Source organism: Paroedura picta, chromosome 7 (assembly GCF_049243985.1).
Source record: "Paroedura picta isolate Pp20150507F chromosome 7, Ppicta_v3.0, whole genome shotgun sequence".
In the NCBI taxonomy this organism is placed as follows: domain Eukaryota; kingdom Metazoa; phylum Chordata; class Lepidosauria; order Squamata; family Gekkonidae; genus Paroedura; species Paroedura picta.
Genome location: NC_135375.1, coordinates 69,953,991 through 69,974,789, shown reverse-complemented (window position 1 = coordinate 69,974,789; position 20,799 = coordinate 69,953,991). Strand labels below are relative to the sequence as shown.

Here is a 20,799-nt window from a genome sequence, read left to right as displayed (position 1 = left end):
GAAAGAAAGAAAGAAAGAAAGAAAGAAAGAAAGAAAGAAAGAAAGAAAGAAAGAAAGAAAGAAAGAAGTGGAAGAGGCTATCATGTTCTTGCAATTTTAGGGTCCTTTCACCTCTGTGATTCCTGGAAACTCTATGGTTTTGCTGTACAGTGATTCCTTGAATAGTGTGACATGCTTTGTGAGTTTTCCCTAGACGTGATGTCATGCTGTCACAGACAGGTACCCCCCCTGCCCCTTTGCTGGCTGCCAGGCTTGGCAGGCCTGCTTCTAAAGCATAAAGTTCAATGGGATGTTACCATGTTTTTAAAAATATCTTTTAGAACCAAGCCATTCTTCAAAAAAAAATACTTTGTGCAAACGTTATAAGTGTGCCTGCAGGGTAATGAAATTCCATCTGAATATGAAAACACTCTTATAATAACTTGCTGTATTCAACTAATTTTGTATTGGTTTTGAATAATGTTTTCACAGTTTTCAAACACTTTAAATGTCATGCAAAAATCCCACAGATGTATCAAGAAATCTGCATTTGAATAATATTATAGCGGAATTATTTGATGTGAGAGAGCTTTGAAACAATGAGCCTATTATTGAAACTTATGGTTCAAAGTGTTCAGAGCATGTTGTTACATAGGGCTTATTTTGCCTTTTTATAATTAATAGTGGTTGGTTAATAACGAATAATTGGACATTTTAATGGACATTTTCATATGCCATAATGTGACTTAAGTCTTTATTCCTTGTTTGGTTTTACAGAATTGGTAAGTGGTTTCATGTATTACAAACACATTTTTGGTAGGTATATATGAAATAGCTCAAATTACAAAAGTATGAACCATGTAACACATTTTTTTTAAGTGCAAAAGGCAAGTTCAGATAGCTCTTGCAATCTCTCAATGCTTTTCCAAATTGTCTTGTACTGGATTAACTAGGTATTTTTAAAAAGGTACAGTATGTTATGAATGCCCTAGCTTAAAAAAAAATACCTATTTTAAAATTTCACACAAATACATGATTCTGGCAAATTACAGCCCAGCAACTGGCGTTTCCCCTCCAGGGCAATCTCTGCATCTTTTTAACACAAACACTCTCAGATGGGCTTGTCTTGAAACACTAAAAGCACTTGGGCTAAGAATGTTAGCATTAAAAATACAGCAGTGGCTGGAAATGCTGTTGTGTGTCAACCTTTATTTGTCCTTTAAACCAAGAAAAAAGAACCAATGCATGCCTGAAGGCCAAACGAACAGTGTTTTTACCCTGCTCTCCAACTTCTATGAGATTGGTACAATGAATTCTAATGGAAGGTTTGGATGACAAAAATTACAGTGGTGGGTTCAAGGAAAATATCCATAGGCCTTTTAGCCTCCCTTGTGCCAGCCTTGAACTATCAGATCAGCCTTCTGGACTCAAAAGCAGCACTGTCAATAGGAATACATCATCTTTTTTGTGGTGTAGAAGAGCTGTCGGTTGTAATTCCCATTATTCCAAAGCCAGGATTTTCCATTAGCGTAGCCACCTGCTGGGTTTCTCTACTCAGGTTTAATGGAGTCTGAATTTGAATTTATCACCATCTGTGGGAAGACAGGAAATGAGAGGAGCATCACTAATTCCTTTCTTCATTTACTAAGCATAAGCATAATCTTTATAAGGGGACAGGCAGAAGCAGCAGCAATCGGGGAGGGAGAGGGAGAGAGTATTTTAACTGGTATTGACATCCTTGTTCCAGACCAAGAAAAATGCTGTCTGTTCCTCTGCCAATTCCAGCAACAAAAAGAATGTTTTAATTTCCTATGTATTGTTGTACAAAAACATACCGATATGGGATCTTATTTCTCTTTTGCTTCCAGGAAGATTTCATAATTTATGTACATTTATGATATGATATGAAGTAGAGGCTTGGAAGGTGCATAGGATGTAAGCAAGACACAAAGCACCAAGCTACAGGGTAAATCAGAGAATTTTAAACTGTGCAATTGCACTTTCTAAGAGATCCAACCACCCCCCCCCCCATTCCCCCAAATGAGTTGTTGAAGAATTGGGATTACCCTCTCAGGGATTAGGGGAAGAAAGGGCTCACATACTGTTTTGTACATGTTGCAATTCCAACCATTTATGAATTTATTCAGCAATACTGAGTAAACCGGAGTAAAAATGTTTGTCATTTATTTATTAGTGCTTTTGCATTGTTTTGTAAACGGCCACCAAAGGACACACTGAAAACCTTCTTAGGGACTTTCCCATTGCCCTAGAGTATTATTGATCATTCAGCAGCAGATCATAATAAGAAATGTTAGTCTTTTAACTTAGCATGAAATAATACTTAATAATCCATATGGAGGCATATTGTTTCCCCCATTCCCACTAATTTTTCTTTCCCTTCTGATAAAGCTCCCAATAGCCTCTCCTCTTTCCCTACTTCCTTCCCTCCCACACATACTTACTTTTAACTGCTCTCCTGTCTTCAAATTTCACCACCTGGCACCCTCTATCCAGGAAAACTATGGCTCAGTCTCATGGTGACAGCTACCAGGCCAGAACAAGTTCCCAGGGGGAACCTGCAAGGACTTGCAGGAGGCTCTTCACTTTCCCTTGCCTCTTTCCACCTCCTGGCAACCCTTCTATCTTTACCTTTCTTGGAAAATGTCTATCCCTCTGCCCTTGCATTGTACTGACAGAACCCCAGACTTGAAGGCTAGCAGTTGTCTTGGGGTTGCACAGCAGTGGCCTCTAAAGATTCATTTCTTAAAGCCACAAGTGCTTTACAATTTCTGATTTTTCTGAAAACCTTAGGTTATTTTCTTGCGTGTAGAAAGATCTAACTTGTCAGTTCATAGTTCCAGTTGGGTCACACTGAGAATTAGAGATATTGATATAACCATTATAAGAGTTTGTTTTCTTATAAGCAACAACTTCTGGGACAAATAATGAAGCCTTTTTTTAATTTAAAAGGTATTTCAAGCTTGTACATCATTACTCTGCTTTTAGAGAAGGTTGGCTGGAGTTCAGCCCTTTCTCATGAATTTTCTTCCATATGTATAATGCTTGGGTTTATAATCATGAGCTTCCAGACTGCTTTTTGGTCATGTGGGTCAACCAAAATCTCATGGATAATTAGAGGAAATATTATTTGTTACAGTCAGGAGGAAGGAGGAAGAAAAGCAAACAAGGAGGAAGAAAAGCAAACACATTTTACTAGTAGATTTGACTGTGATATTGGGACTGTGATATTGGGACTGTGATATTGGGATATTGGGACAAAACAAAGAGCCTTAGGGATTTGATTTTTATGGTATGGTGCACTGCATGCTTGTTCTATCAATAGAGAAGGCAGTTCTGGTTGACTATTCACCTTTTTATGTACTGTCGCAATTCCTTATCACATGTGGAGTGCTTGAGTATAGGGGTGCTAAACCAACTCCATTCTCATGCTGAGACCCTTGTAGCCCCTTCCCCTCAAGCACCTTTTTCCTCCCTAACCTTACTTCTAGTACCAAACTTCTAAGTGACAAACTTTAGGGAGTCAAGTAATTGGTGTAGTTCTGCTCACCTCTTTCATACTTTTTAACCTCCATCCTTTATTCATGACTGAGGCAAGACCATATATAAATAAACAGATGAGTATGTTATCAGCACCTCAATATCTCTGTGTACAGCTTTATTCAGTGATTTTGAACCAAAATTGGGCTCTCTTGGACTGGGCCACAAAAAACAAAAAAACAAAAAAAAAATCAAAGGGAACCTTAATCAGTAGTTAAAAACAAGGAAAGCTGTTGCAAATGCCAATAGTGAGAAGGAAGAAGAAAAGTTTTCTCCTTGAAAAAAATGGTGTAATGCAGTTCCCAGAACATATGGAAAGTACTGAAAGTACTGAGCTCATTCTGCTCTGAAAGAAGCAGTCTTCAATTGGCCATCGCATGGACCGTTTATGCACTGGGAACTTCACTGCCCCACCCCCCTGTAAGGAGCACAGATCGGGGGCTGATGAGGTGCACCAGGCCAAATGCTCCCCCATATGGGTGCAGGAAGAGGTGGGGCAACCTGCCATGACTAAAACTCCAGCCTGCAGCCCAGCATGAAACCTCCAGTGCATAAACGGTCATGGGGAGTTCACCCTCTCCTACTGACTTCTAAGCAAGGGACCTTGCAAACCAATGCCAAAAAATGCACTTAACTGTTAAGTGGCCACTGGGGAGGCTACTGAAAAATGCGGCAGGCATGACATTTAAAGTTCTTAGGGTTGCCAACCTCCAGGTGAGGTCTTGGAATTCTCCTGGAATTGCAACTGATCTCCAGACCATAGAGGTCAATTCGCTGGAGAAAATGGCTACTTGGTAAGTTGAGCTGTATGACATTGTACCCAGACTGAGGTACCTCCCCCTCCATTCCCAAACCTCCAGGAATTTCTCAGTCTGGAGTTGGCAGTTTTATCTCTATGAGCAAATATGGAAAATTCCGCATGTTCTAGGTGTAGTTTGGACAGTTTATTATAGAAGTAACAAAATCCCACACCTTATTAGATGTTGATGTCTGATGACAAATATGCAATGAAAATTACTTCTTTTTTAAAATTATATGCAGTGGCTTATGGAAACACCAGTGGTTCTGGTATTTGGTACAGAACATGGTGATGTCAACTTTTTTGTCATCAATGCAAGATATACAAGCAGCCATTAAAGTAGCTTTTGCTTTGTCAGATCTAGCCCTTTTCCTGTACAAAATACTGTGACTCTAGGCTACAAGGCTGCTAAATCTTAATCAGAGCACACTGTATTAATTAATGCCAAAGTACTCCTGTGACAGTGTGAGTGAGCAGTGTGAGGCTGCTGACCAGGAGTCGTAGCAATGGAAGATGTGTTTCTCTATGTCTCTTCTAGATTTGTACTCACTGAAGCTTTACAATGAAGTTTGGTAAAAGGTAATTGAAGAAATGCACCTGATTTACTTGCCTTCAATTACATTAAATGAGGTGCAACTTTTCGCTCCTCTTGCATGGATGATGGTTAAGAAGAAGAGCTGTTTATTACACCCCACCTTTCCTTTCTTCTGCTTACAACAGACACCCTGTGAGAGAGCTCTAATAGAACTTCTCTGTGAAAACAATTCTAAAAGAACAGTGACTAGCCTATGGTCACCCAACTAGCTGAATGTGGAGGAATGAGGAAATCAAACACAGTTCTTCAGATTAGAGTCTATTAGTCTTTAACCACTATATCATGTTGGCTTGCTCAATCATAAATCATAAATGTTATTTTCCCCCAAATAGCTTATCAAGTTAAAACTTTGGTGAATATTCTTGGCAAGCAGGGATCTACTCGTGTTTATTATGTGATAGCATATTTTTGATACCATATTTTTCAGGTCTTCTGTGGGTGTGCTAAGTACAAAGAAAAATAGTTACAACAAAAACAACAGCTCTTATTGGAGATACCTGATTTTAGAAGAGAGAGGACTTTTAATCCTTGAACATGCTTGGACAATCCCAAGTAATATATAGCACAGTTCATTTTGTAGAGCTATGTACATGGATGGGGATACTCATGGATCGATGTGAAACCTGTTTTTCATACCCCTTGTTGAGAAGAGCAGCCAGTGCATTCAAGAGCAGAAGTATTCAAGAGCAGAAGGAATGCTGCATACCGCACAATGACCCATGATGCAGGGGCCGCAATGCCCGTGATGGCGGCGACAGGGCTTTGAGGGATATGCATAACGTTGCCGCCATCTTAGGCCTGGCCCGACCCAGGCCCTTGAAAGACCCATGTTAATGAAATGTGGATTCTTCCGGAGGTCTAGGTCTCCTGAGGGCACAGGTGAAGCCTAAGTCAGGCTAGCCCTGTGCATAATTAGAGGATTTCCCCCTGACCTACAGCATTCCTGCAGGGACACCTATCGCCCCTGCCAGCTCTGCGGGTCCATGGAGCATGCTGCTTCCTACCATCATGCAGTGGGGGCCCCATGCTTCTGATCCCTGCCGCCGCCACTTCAAACCGCTCCCAGCACTTCCAGACCTATGTTGCATGCATGGGACCATTGCGTCGGGGCAGCCAGCATGTGCGAGGGAAGCTCCACCCCCGTGCATACACAGGGGATGGCAGGGCTTTGTGACCCCATCGCAATGGCACGACAGAAGCCCAGCATAGCTACCGCCGTGCATAATGTGTCTATGAGGACTATGCATTGACTTCCTATCCAAGTAATTGCCATGCAGCTATTATGATAATGTGTGCACAACCAAGGACCAGTGCAGGAGGTGGAGGACACAGGTGCTCTATGTCCTATGGAAATTTCTTCCATGTATTCAGTTTTGTGAACATAGGTGTACAGGTTTTGCCCATAACCATAGGATGCTACATTATATGCCATAAAATAAAATATTTTATAAAAGGTAAAGCACACCAAAAAAGGTAATTGTGGTTTGACTGTTTCTGTGATGTCATACATATGGCAATTTATACCAAGGGTGAAACTTTACTGGGTCCAGACTCTAGAGCAGTACAAGAAAATCTGTCAGTTCTGGTTAAAGGAATATGGTTATTACCTGAGGTCAAGCAGATGGAGGGCAAACTTCTCTGCTGGATTCTGCTGCTCTTTAATTAATGTCCACATTTGTTATGTCAACATGATGTATTGCGTTTTGTTTAAAGTTTGGTCCTGTTCTCCAATACAAATGACTATATTACTGAGTTTACTATATTCTTATATTTCAGTGCTATAAATAATTGATTTTAAGGAAGCTCTAGAATGTCCCATGCAGTGCAATTTTAATTGGCTGATTGGCAAAAATGGTGGCCGTAATACTCTCATGAGTAAAATATTAACTATTGACGGTCAAAGTAAAAAAAAAGAAAAAAGAGGACATCAGCTATCATCAGCTGAAAAGTAGAATCATAAAGGAATATGCAGCCACTGAAGGAAAACTGGGAACACAAATACCTGAACTTTAGCCTGAACTTTATTACCTAAATGGTGAAAATGGTGGAGGCTGAGTTGTAGGAAATACCTACCCTGCACACTGACTGAAAAGTCGTCAGCTCTCACCAGGGAGTCCTGAATGCCATGCGGGTCAAAAGCAATGTTAGAACATTAGAATTTTTAACACTCTCTCCAAACTACAATATCCAAGGTGTCATGATAATAGAACTGGTGCAAATTCAATATATATGTGCAGCTTAGATGTACTGGAGCAGAATTATATTTCCAGAAACAACTCCAATTTTGCTTCAAGTATTTAAGGGAAATGCAGTTCAAATCAGTTGTCAGACCAGATGGCTTTTGAAATTCTGAAACTTCAAGACTGTCAGACTAGCTTCCTTTGGCTGAAAATCTATGAAAGTATAATTAGCAGTGGTATACTTTAAAAAAATGTGGATAAACATCCAATGCTGAACAACAGCAACAAAATGTCTTCTGGATGAGAAATCGGCCTGCCTGTACAAATTCCTTAAGGTGGTTGTATCGTTGTTGATCATTATTTTGCTGATCCTGCTACGAACAACTAAGCTATTTTATATTATGGGACTGCAAACTTTGCAGTGCAATACTAAGCAGAATCACAGCCTTCTATATCTATTGAGTTCACTGGGCATAGAAGGGCATTACTCTGAATTGCACTGCAGGTTTCTCAATTTGATTTCATGTTTAATCTTAATCTGCATATGTTGCTTCTATAAATGCGCTCATCATTTCTCAAAGTCAAAAGCAGGACATCGCTTTATTTATATTTCAACCTATTTACGCCCTACCTTGTGCCCTCAGATTCACAAGGTACATATGTATGAATGATCCATCTGGGAAATAAAGTGATTTTAAAACAAACAAACAAAACAAAAAAACTTCACTATGGTCATGATCTTGCTTCCTTCTCACAGGTGTGTGGCACTTCCCGTTCTGTAATAAATCTAGAGTTGAAATTATTGCCCAGTGTTTAGAAAACTTTTAATTCTGCATCTTGCATTCATTTTGCGTAGAGTCCCGTGGTCAGAAAGACTTAAAGAGATGGGAGTCCAAGAGGGCTGGGAGTTTCTTAAAAGTGAAATACTGAAGGCTCAATCACAAACAATTCCCTTGAGAAGAAAAGATGAAAGGAGCCTAAGGAAGCCAAGTTGGCTCCATAAGCAGTTGTCAAAAGATTTGAGGAATAAAAAAGAGTCATTCAGGAAATGGAAGGAAGGCCTTATTACCAAGGATGAGTATAAACAAATAACCAATAATTGTAGGGGGAGTGTTAAAAAAACTAAAGCTCAATATGAGCTTAGGCTAGCAAGAAATGCTAAACATAACAAAAACGGCTTCTTTAGTTATATTTCAAGCAAGAAAAAGGATAGGGACACCATAGGACCACTGTGAGGACAAGAAAGTGAAATTATAACAGATGATGAAGAGAGGGCTGAACTGCTTAACTCCTATTTCTCCTCAGTATTCTCTTGTGAGGGAAATAGTGATCAATGTGGCAAAAACATAACACAACATGGGGGACGGGAATGGTCGCCTAGGATCACTGTTGGAGCAGTCCACAAACAACTAGTTTCTTTAAATGAAACAAAGTCTTCTGGGCCAGATGAACTGAATCCAAGGAGACGAAAAGAATTTGCAGATGTCATCTCTGAACCTCTGTCCATTATTATTGACACTTCTTGGAGAACAGGTGAGGTGCCAGACAATTGGAGGCGGGCAAATGTTGTCCCCATCTTCAAGAAAGGGAAAAAGGAGGACCCGGGTAATTATAGACCAATCAGCTTGACATCTGTAGCTGGCAAAATTTTGGAACAAATAATCAAACATTTAGTCCTTGAGCAGCTGGAACTGAAAGCTGTGATTTCTAAGACTCATGATGGGTTTCGCAAGAACGAGTCATGTCGGACCGACCTTATCTCTTTTTATGAGAAAGTGACTACCTTGCTGGATCAGGGGATTGCCGTGGACATAGTTTATCTGGATTTCAGTAAAGCTTTTGATAAGGTTCCACATGATATTCTTGTTCATAGGTTGGTAAAATGCAGTATGGATCCTAATTCTGTCAAGTGGATCAATAACTGGTTGACAAATCATACCCAGAGGGTATTTGTTAATGGTTCAGCATCTTCTTGAAAAGAGTGACAAGTGGAGTACCCCAAGGATCCGTCCTGGGGCCTGTGTTGTTCAATATATTTATAAATGGTTTGGATGAGGAATTAAAGGGGACACTTATTAAATTTGCAGATGATACTAAACTGGGAGGGGTAGCAAATACAAATGAAGACAGCAACAGAATACAGGATGAACTTGATAGGCTTGAGAAGTGGGCTAAAATGAATAAAATGAAGTTCAATAGGGACAAATGTAAAGTTCTGCATTTAGGTAGGAAAAACCAAATACACCAGTATAAGATGGGGGAGACTTGTCTTGGCAGTAGCATGTGCGAAAAGGATCTAGGATTCTTAGTAGACCATACATTGAATATGAGTCAGCAGTGGCTAAAATGGCAAATGGGATTTTGGGCTGTATCCAACGGAGTATCGTGTCCAGATCATGGGAGGTGATGGTACTGCTTTACTCTGCTCTAGTTCGGCCTCACTTGGAGTACTGTGTTCAGTTTGGGGCACCCCAGTTGAAGAGTGACATTGACAAACTGGAACGTGTCCAGAGGAGAGCAACAAAGATGGTGAGGGGTTTGGAGACCAAGACATATGAAGAAAGGTTGGGAGAGCTTGGTCTGTTTACCCTACAGAGGAGATGATTGAGTGGGGATCTGATAACCATCTTCAAGTATTTAAAAGGGTGCCATATGGAGGATGGAGCAGAATTGTTCTCTCTTTCCCCAGAGGGACAGACCAGAATGAATGGGATGAAATTAATTCAAAAGAAATTCCATCTAATCATCTGGAAGAAGTTCCTGACAGTTAGAGCGGTTTCTCAGTGGAACAGGCTTCCTTGGGAGGTGGTGGGTTCTCCATCTTTGGATATTTTAAAACAGAGGCTAGATAGCCATCTGATGGAGAGGCTGATTCTGTGAAGGCAAAGGGGTGACAGGTTACAGTAGATGAGCGATTGGGATGTGAGTGTCCTGCATAGTGCAAGGGGTTGGACTAGATGACCCATGAGGTTCCTTCCAACTCTATAATTCTATGATTCTATTTCCAAACTACAATATCCAAGGTTTCCTGATAACAAAACTGGTACAAATTTTATATATATGTGCAGCTTAGATGTACTGGGGGGCAGAATTCCATATTGCTTTATATAGACTGGCATTATAGCATCTTGGCAATTTGTTTTTTTCTGAGATTTAGCTATACCCTAGACAGAAAAGACTCTTTCACGCATCCATTTAATTTAATAGGATAAAAAAATAATTGATTTTGTAGGTATTTTATAACGCTGATTTAACCTAAAGTGAAATTCCATGCATTGAATTCATGAACATATGCTTATGTAGTCATTCAGTGTGCTATCTGTTTCCAAGAGAATTTGCTCATTTGCAGCTTTCTATGCCAGGTATGCCTTCTCCCAAAACTAAGTATTGTCAAGCTAAGTAACTACCATGTTAAATGTGAAGAGAAATCTCAGAATGTTTCCTTTCAAGCTTTCCAAATTACTCTGGGGTTCAAAAATATTCTATCGCATTCTGAGAGTTGGTAACTCTATCAATAAACAGCCTGGGGTGAGAAACTGGGATCTGAGATAAGTGCATTATTTGGACCTGGAGTTAGACGTTCCCAGCTTAAAGAAGAAATCTAAAAGCTTGTGGAACAAAAATTGTTAGGGAAAGAAATTATTGCCTGGAGATACAGGAGGAGTATAACAGGAAAAGATCAGAGTATGCAAAAAAGAGGGAGTAAGAAATTGAAAAAAAAATATTATGTGCCTGGGGAGAAATGCTGGACTTCCACAAAGTAAGGGAACTATGGAGCAGTACATTTCACACATTAACAAGTAGGATGTTAAGAAACCCAAATCAAACAACTCTCCCTCAATCACTATAATTTATAAGACGAATGCTAGTTGATCAGAGGATAGCACATGGCTAGTTTCAGATTTTATTTTTAAAGATCCACATATTTACTCCCTCTCTCATCTTTCTTCAATACACTCATACCTAAAACTCATTCAGATTTCATTTTCATCAAACTTTGCTCCTTAGGTGAGGATTAGGTTAAAAGCAGAATTCTACTTTCAGACTTATGGTTTTATCATACTTACAGTGCAGTCCTAAACAGAATTACACACTTCTAAATTCATTGATGTTTGTTGGGTTAGAAGGATGCAACTATGGCAAGGATTGCACTGCTATTGTCTTAAGTACTGTGAAGCTGTTTAACATAAGTGTGTGTGAGAGAAAGAGGAGACATTTGCTCCAAATGTGACAATTCAAGATCTGCAACAGGAAAGAATATTGAAACTATTCACTGCACTTATACACGTAGATTGAGGCAGGCAACATTTTAGTTTCTAGGGAGAGTTTAGATCTGATTTTTTGTAGAGCAACTCTCATCTTTCATCTCTACTATGCTAACTTATGCAAATCACAACACCTATTCAGCTGAATGCCAGTCCACCATGCTGACAGACCCCAAGGGAACACATTCAAGGGGCAGAAGAGGTCTGATTGCCAAATGACACAAACAAGGTACAATAGGAACACTGTAGTACTCAGTGAGGTCTAGGGTTGCCAGCCAGTGTTTGGTAATGAGCAGGATGTGGGGAGAGGGATTTGTGGCTGGGGCACAATCAGGAAAATCCAGACCTCTTTGGATTCAGATGAACCTGCCTTGGACCTTATAAGCTCAGCTGAAGCAGCTGCTTTGGCCAAAGCTTCAGCTGGAGCACTTTGGACTTCTCTGAAGCGCTTCACCCATTAAAGTCTCTCACCTCTCCCAGTCCCGCTCCACCGGGCAGGCTGAAGCCGTGCTGCTGAGGCAGGCCTAGCTTGCTTTAGGGAGCATGAAAAGCAAGGGCCTGCCTCCCCCTCCTTGAAGCCCGCCCTCTCTGGCTCTGGGGCAAGCGAGCTGGTACAGCTTCACCTGGGCAGCAGGCACGGTGATGCGCCTCGACGCATGGATGCTGCCCTCCACAGTGCACTTACCCTGTGGTGCTGGGGGGAGGTGGCAGCCATGTAGGCTGCTGCTTGCGTCACTCCTCCAGCAGGTGGGCAGAGACCCGGGAGCGCTTCCCTCCCGATCTGGGGTGGGGGGACCAGCTGCAGGTAAGTGAGGGAGTGAGTGGTGGCGGCAGCCCAGATAGGGAGCGGGCCAGAGTGGGACTCTAGCTCTCTTCCCTTCAGGGCATGCCTCATGAGAGGAACATCGCTCCAGGTGGGCAGGCAACGAGGCAAGCTGAAATGCACCAAAGTGTGCTGAAGCATGCTTCAGACAGCTGCTTTGTCTCCCTGTAGGATTTTACGCTCTGGACTGTATTCGGTCGATTTGTCTTGGAAGCAACCCTGCTTTGGAGATTTTTCAACCAAAGGAGTCCGAAGTGCACATCCCTAACAGCATCCCCAGTGCAAGGGGAAGTCAGAAACGTCTGGTGCTAAGTGAAAGTCAGATATTTCTGCCAGGGCTGAAACTCTAGCATAAAAAGGTTGGGGACCACTGCTCTAGCACTTACCCAAAGTTCTATAGTTTAAACATAGAGTTTGGGCAAATGCTACAGTGTCATATGGTACAATGATGCTGCTTACAGTTTTTGTCAGAAACAACCTCATCATGCCAGGGTTGCTGATCATGCCCTCCCTATTTTGGATTACCATTTCTTTTCCACCACCCAGATGAATGGTGGCAGGTAGAAGCTGGAAGTAGGAAATTGGCATCACATTACTTATCTATTGTACCAATACTGAGGGTCTAGGGATGGCCATGAACCGGCTCAAGAAGGGAAGTTCATGATTAATTTTGGCTGGTTTGTGGTTCCAGCTTTTTGTGGTGGTTCATGAATGGATACATTTCTAGACAGACTGTCTCCACTCAATCAAAATGTTTTGAAAACTTCAAAGCAACTGGGGAGGGGGCAGAACTTGAAAGGTATGTGGATGAGCATTTAGAGAATGTCTCCTGTGACTTTGATGTCTCTGTCTTGCAAAGTCTCTCTTATGGTTTATTGATTTAAAGCTGGAATTCGTTATGGAGTACTCACTATATATGTTCCAAGATAGCTCAGTGTTTCTGGTCTCCATCCAAAGGAATATACTCTTTGATGTGAAGTGTCCAAAGGCAGTTACTGCCATATCTTGCTGATTTGTTTTCAGAAGTACACCTTATGGCTAGAAAGAGACAAACTGGTTTTCAGTAAGGAGCTAGTTGCATGAACAATCTGGAAATATGTAATATGAAACAGTAATGTAGAACTCATTTAGATTATCATATGTTCACACAGTCTAAACCACTCTAAGTTCAAAACTGTATTGATATTGTGGACCAACGTTTTGAGACTTTGGGAAATGGTAATGGACACCGACACAAAATGGCTACATTGGGGAAGGGCAAGCCACAAATGTCTGCTGTTGGGGACGTCTATCATTAAAATCGTTCCCATTGGGAAGAGGATCAGCTCTTTGCATTGCTGTTTAGTATCAGTTCCTAAAGGTCCTCTACATAGCCACAGGGAGAGGTTGCCAAGCCCAGAAACATGAGGAAGTCTATTGTCTATGGCCAAGCCAAGTACACAGGCTGTAACTTGCCAAGATAAACGCAAAACTTTGCTGGTCAGTCTAGTGGTAAGGCACAATGTGAACTTCTTTTGCCCTTTTCTATGCTGTGGGTTTCCCCCCAAGGTTCAAAGACCCAGTGAATACCTGCAAGGATGAACTCCACACAGAGAATCACTGGTCTAAACTTTCCATTGGTTCTTCCATATAGTATTTAAATAGTTCCCATTTGAAAATAAAAGTATTTAATTGGTTATGCTGTTCTTGCAGTATTAATTTGCTATGGTCATCACTACGATTCTAGGGCATTTCTACCCTCTACCAAGTCCTATGTGAATGCTAACTTAAAGTGCAGGGGCTAAGATTCCAGGGTTCCTTGCACAACAACAGTACAACAAATCATGGTGTAATATTGGTACTGAGATTCCCAGCATAACTAATACTGGAGTTTAGATTTCTTACAACAGTGCTGCTAACAGTTATAAATCTGGTTTTGACCCATGAGTAGATTGCTGGTTTTGATTGCTGGTATCTTCTTACCAGGTTTGCTGAAGAAATTATGAGCATTTACTTGTCTGGAATCAAATATGCTCTATTTATGAACACTTAACATGATTTTCAAATTTGCATTTTCAGATAGCTCTTTCCAGATTCATTTTCGTCTGACAGCTTGTGTATAAGAGGAGGTTTAGGCTGTCAGAGGATTATGGGACATATTGTAGGGTAGACAATCAGTTCATAAGAGACATTGGCCAATCATGTTGAACTTCATTATTGCTCTGTTCCAATGTCCTCTGGAATAAAGCCAGCTCTTCACTATGGCTGTGCACTATCGGGAAGAATCTAAAGTAATGGACAAGCTGGTATTTGTCCAGTATTATTGCTAATTCCACTGAGGACCCACTGAGGAACTGCAAGGTTCCATTGAACACCTTTGAAAACCACTGGCTTTGTACTTTTTTAAAAGTGTGCTAAGAAACAAACAAAATTAACTTGTCACTTTGGACCTTTGTAAAGCTTAAGCGTTATAAAGGATAGCTATCCTAGGATCTTATACTTTCATTTGAAATTTCCTACCTTCAGCTGTTGTCCAGCTTTAATTACATCTCTTGCTGTTCCTCAGAGTACAGGGAATCCCTCTAGGTGCTCATTACTATTTTATAGGCTTTACTCCAACTTTGTATTTAGGGCTATCTGAGTTCTTATGCTCGGTTTGTGTCCCTGTAAGGTATCAGCAAAATTCTACATGTAAATGTAATCAGAAGGAAAACTCATATAAGCAAGGCAAACTTTCTCACTATGATTCAACAGAATTAACAAGGTTGTCCACTTAACTATACTTTTGCTCTTGCTGATTATGTTTGCTGCTTCCAATCGACCTCAACATCATTAAGATGGAATGCTCAGGCTGGCAATCAGGCAGAATAAAGTTCTCAAAATATCATGTTATTGCTACACAATAGTGAAAACCTCCTCCCTCCCTCCCTCCACATTTTTCCTCCTGTAGTTGCTTGTAAAGCACTGTTTTAGATAACTAAGCACTGTATTAACTTCCTGTTCTTGCCAGCAGGAAAAAATGGATATCTGAACTATTCAAAGACGTGCATAGACAAAACACTAGAAATGATGCGAAAATTCTTCCCCTCTTCCAAAACTTTTGCATTCCTACATTTATGCATCTTTCGCTTACATTGTGCATCAACAAGGGCAGCCAATTTAAGTAATTTTGCCTTTTTCTCTCAGCGTACAAGGTCATTAATTGCTATTGGGACCTTCGTAAACTCTACTCTGCTGATGGGGTGAGAACTCTATTGTTAAATGTATTATGGCAGGGCTGTCTTTGGAGATTGCCTGCTTGATTGCTTTGTAAAGGCCCAATGGCACACAGCAATTAAAATCCATAGACCTTTATAACCCTACTGATGTTTTATGGGCCTTTTTGTGTCCTTTGGTATAGTTTACCATTTGTGTGTTTCCCAATGGGTCTTCTTTTCAGAACTCAGAGTGGGATTTTCTTTTTCCAGAGTGATAAAGCTAGTTATACATCATGTGAAAGGTTAATGACTATTTTCAAAAAGAGCATATGCTTAAAGTCATAGGGTGAAAGTTATAGGAAATAACCATTATGTAAAATCATATACTACTTTCTAATATTCTGAATTATAGGGTACAGACGCTCGTCGCATGTGGAGCAGGTAAATTAAAGAGCTACATTTAAACAAATCAATAGTGGAAAAATGAGATGCAGCTACCAGCATCTTAGACAAACACAACATAATAAGCCCATTTTGAATGTATTGAATATGATCAGCATCATCTACATATTCATGTTGCCTTTGCTCAGGAAATTGTGATCGCTTGCAGTTTTTTTTTTTCTGGGTGGGGGTGTTTTCAGTGGACTTCCTAATAAAAGGGATTCTGCAGAACCAGAGGACTGGATCAAAGGTAAATAGAGTTGACAACCAGACTGTAAACAAATACTGAAAAGTCAGGAAAGTCCAGGTTATCCCATTGCTTCAATTCAGGGTCTATCAGTCAGTGGTAAAGCATGTTTTACATATCAAAGGCCTTGGGTTCAGTCCCTGGTATCTCTAATTAAAAGTTATGAAATATATTTCCCTGCCTGAGAGGCTGAAGAACCAAAACCAATCTGAATATGCTACACTGTACTAGGCTGATTCTGCACTTTGTTTTTTCCCGGTGTGAATCCTGCTGAATTCAGATCGATTTGAACTCAGTCTTCCTCTCTCCCCCCCAACATGGAAACAGAAAAGTGTTCAGCACTTGATTGGGAAAGCTCAGAAGGGAAGGGGGGGAGCCAAGCCCAGACAGAGCTTCTTTCTTTCTTTTTTTCTTTTCTTGTATGGGGGGGGGGAGAGAAGATTGAAGACAACAGAGAAGGGAGAGAAAAAAAAACATGAGGCAAATCTCTATCCACAGAAGTGAGGGCTTCTGCAGTTTCTACAGAAAGAAAATTAGGGCTTCCTCTTTAAGAAAAGCTAACAGCCTTGGCTGGCTTGGCAGGTTTGGCCAATCAGGGCTTCTGTACCATGGAGTCAGCTGTCCAATTAGAACTGCTCTACCACGGAGTCAGCTGTCCAATCAGAATTGCTCTACCACGGAGTCAGCTGTCCAATCAGTGCTTCTCTACCACGGAGGGAGTGCTTTCTCATCCCGAATCTTCGAATATCAAGGATTAAAAGCACTCCTGGATATCACGAAGAAATGGTAGGGTAACTCCAGATCAATCCTGCTTTGTGCAGAGGGAAAATTAAAATCGTCCAAAATCAAAACGGAAATCGCATTCTGTGTAGACGGCAGGGACTGAATCGACCTGGGATTGGAATAAAAGCTCCATGCAGTTTACACCCTAGATGGACTGCTGTATAGGCTCCACCCAGTACTTACAGGGCATTTCCATACATCATAAATGCAGCTTAATGCTTACCTAATGAAGACTCTATATTTCGGCCCCTCCACATGATGTCACCCACATCCAGCATCCAGGAAGCAAACTGCTTGCTACTTCCTCCATTTTAAAGAAATTCTCTGGAAATTCCAAAAAGTGGATTCACCACGCTAAAAATTGCTAGCTTACAGAAGAGAGCAACCAACAGGCAACCAGCAGAAGGAAGGTATGGAGGCATCTGCAGCATCCCGCCCTCACTCCCGCCTCCCTATCCCTTGTTCCCAGAGAGGAGAATTACTTTTTAAAAAATGGCAAACTTCCTGAGGCAACAAATAGACAGACCCGCATGTAAGTGGTGCCAGAAATAAAAGAATATTTAATTCAACAAAGCAGGCCTCTCAAAAGTTTTCTTCCCCCCAAAAATCAGGAACTATATTAATTTACTCATTTATCAAAGGACTCAGCCGCCTCGGCTTCGGCACCCATGAAAGTCAAAGGCACCATAGACTATAATGAGAATTTTGCCATTCCTGCCTTCCCGGGGCCTGGGGGGTGGGGGTTTGTGGTACAGCCTCCAAACTTTCAGGGTAGCTCTGGAAGGCTCTTCCAGAATGATTGGTCCAAGGGGTCTACATCTAGGGGTTCCTGAACAGGGTGCCCCCTCCGCTCCATTATGTCCTTTGGGCCAGACTCTCCATTGGATATAATGGAGGGATGGGGGCACCTTGTTTGGGAGCACCTAGAAGTGGAACCCTTGGACTAATCATTTTGAAATTTGGAGGGGAGTCAGGGAAGAGCCTCTTAGAGCGCTCCTGAAAGGTTGAAGGCTGTACCTCAAACCCACAGCCCCCCAGGCCCTGGGAAAGGCAGGAAAGCCAAAATTCCCATTATGGTCTATGGTGCCATTGACTTTTACGGGCACTGAAGCCGAGACAGATGAATCAGGCCCTTGGTGCACAAGCCTACTTGTGATCCCATAAGGGGTTGCATTCAAAAGCACTATGCATCTATGATTATATGCATGGGCATTGCAACGGATCAGTATGATTTTAAAAATAATAGCGGGCATCGCGGGACCTTTAAATGGTTGGAGAAAGGGGATTGGTTGCTTGAATTGATTGACAGGCAGAAGTGCGACATGAATAAGGCTCATTGCTCTCTTCCACCTCTTCCAGCAGCAGGTGAGGAGGGTAAGATGTGCAAAAAGAAAGCAGACAAAGGTGAGACAGCAAAAAGGTGAGGAAGGCGATATAATGTCATATTTTGCCATTCTGCAGGTATGGCACTATTTTTACTAATCTGCAGAAATGCCCACAGTTTCAACTTTCATTCTGCCACCTTCATTAAAGGAGCCAATACCTAACTTCAAAAGTTGCCAGTTACAATACTGTAGAGAATATATTTTGTGGATATATGGGTTGAGAATCACAGGGACTATGAGCACAGGGACTATGAGCACTTGTTTGGGTTAATAAAGAGATTAAATTCTTCATGTGTGAGAAATATGGATAAAGGGCCACAGCAGCAGGAGGGAGATTTTTTAATGTTTTATCCACATTCTAAAAGGCATAAAGAAGAATGATTGTGTGGACAGGAATTAGAGTAGACATAGGATATTCATAGAGGGCTTTAGGGTTGCCAAATGCCTGCTAGGGAAGGGCAAACTCCTGCCCCCATCATGCCAGCAAGAGAAACAAAAATAAGTGCTATTGGTGATAGCATGACATAATTTCCAAGAAAACCTGGAAGTGATGTCATGACTCTGTATGAATTATCTATGATAAAAAAACAGAGTCCTCTCTAGAAGACAAAGAAGAGTTGGTTCTTATATGCCACTTTTCTCTACCAGGAGTCTCAAGGCAGCTTACAATCACCATCCCTTTCTTCTCCCCACAACATACACTTTGTGAGGTAGGTGAGGTTGAGAGAGCCCTGATATTACTGCTCAGTCAGAACAGTGCTGTGATGACCTCAAGATCTCGGAAGCATCAAAAATATTACAATTTTACCACAGAGTTTCTGGCAATTCCTACAGAGACATGTAACACTAGTGATTCCTTGCTTTATACTCTTTGATTAGTTTAATGATCCAAATGATCATGATCCTGCAGAATATTGCCTTTTCTCTAATAAATGAGATGGGTGAATTTTTGGGCTTCGCAAAAGCAGACACAGGCTGCAATGCCAAAGTAGCTGCTCTGCAGACAGAGTATTGATTAGCATGGTACTGTGCTCCCAACAAACTCAACAGAAAACACTGAGCCATTAAGTCAAGAGGTTATTTTGCATATAACTAAAAGAGATCAAAGGATGATGACTTGGACCTATTATGCACGGTGGCCACTACACCGGGTGGCTACTATGTTGTTGTTCCCCGTGCATGGGGGCAGGGCTCTCCAGCATACACCAACACCCCAGTGTAGTGCATGCATATGTGCTGCGCTGGGGCCTGGAAGCTGCCCTCAGTGTCAGTGGCCATGGGGGAGTACGAAGGGGCTGGGCCCCCACAACACTCTACGGTGGGGGCAGGGAGATGCCCCTGCTGGCTCTGCGGATCCACAGAGATCACAGGGGCATGCAGTGTCCCTACACGGACACCATAGGTCAGGACCGGGTGGGCTGAAAGGACTGGCGCTGGTGAATATGCATGGCGCTGGCCTGCCCCAGCCCCTGTTGGTGCCTGTGGTATGCCAGGACCACAGAAGTTCTCACATTCAGATAATGTGGGCATTCCGTGGCCCTGGGCCAGGCCATGCCTGTGCTGATGGCGGGGTGTGTGTGCATAATTGGGGATTTTCCCCGCTGCCCTGCCGCTGCCAGTGCAGGTATTCTGGCCCGTGCATAATGGGTCTTGGTGAACATATTCACTATGGTGTTTTAGCATGTCCATCTGGTACTGGCTGCAGCGATTCAGGAACTTTGCCTGTCACATATGCATAAATTTTCTGGCTTTCTATAACAAATTAATTCTAATCATTAACCCAACATTTCAACTTGCTTTTAATAGAAAATATAGTTATCATCTAGTGCCGTATATACTCACATATAAGCCGAGGGAGACAAGTATACTTGCTTGAAGAGCAGAAGCAGAAACAAAGGAGAGACACAGCAAGCCCGGGAGGGAAAGAATAGTCTCCGCCTCCTCCTCTCCCTGCCTTAAGGGGGCCAGCAGGAGGCTAGCATGTGCAGGAAGCTGCAGGAAGCTCTGAAGCTCTCTGAACAGAGAGTAGAAGGTGGAAATGCCCCTAGAGAAAGGCATGGAAAGTGGAGAAAACAGAACTCTGAGCTAAGAAGAAGGAAAGTAGCACAGGATGGGATATCAAAAGGCAAGACTGTTCAGAGGGAAAGAGGGAGGAGGAAGGTGGGAAGAGAAGGGGGGGGGAGATCTTGCCCAAAACAGGGGCGAGGGGAGGAAAAGAGGAAAAAACCACTATCCAAACACCACCCTCAGCTTATATGCGAGTTAATACATTTTCCAGCATTTTGGGGCGTAATTAGGTGCCTTGGTTTTTATGCGAGTATATACGGTATGTTAGAGAATTGTGGGTTACACTTGGATAGAAGATCTTCTGAGAATGAGATGTTATGTAAGCCTTGAAGGGACAGGAGAGTATAAGTGTAATACATTAAAGAATCATTTTAATTCCCTTGGGATCAAGCATGAAGCTGGCTTATACTAAATCAGACCATAGGATCATCAAGGTCAACATTGTGTACTCAGACTGGCCACGATTCTCCGTTGTCTCAGCCAGAGGTCCTTCACCCTGTT

At 41.8% G+C, this 20,799-nt stretch overlaps 1 long non-coding RNA gene across 2 annotated transcripts; it reads right to left on the bottom strand.

Annotated features, from left to right (window-relative positions):
• Nucleotides 1-656: 656 nt before the first annotated feature.
• On the bottom strand, nt 657-20,139 carry LOC143841823 (uncharacterized). 2 transcript variants are annotated; one of them, XR_013232870.1, is made up of 5 exons: nt 20,074-20,139; nt 17,070-17,170; nt 14,699-14,842; nt 13,111-13,237; nt 657-1,571 (listed from the first exon to the last, which is right to left on the bottom strand). It is a non-coding gene; the product is annotated as an uncharacterized LOC143841823 (long non-coding RNA). The 2 variants fall into 2 exon arrangements; XR_013232871.1 differs by lacking the exon at nt 14,699-14,842.
• Nucleotides 20,140-20,799: the final 660 nt, after the last annotated feature.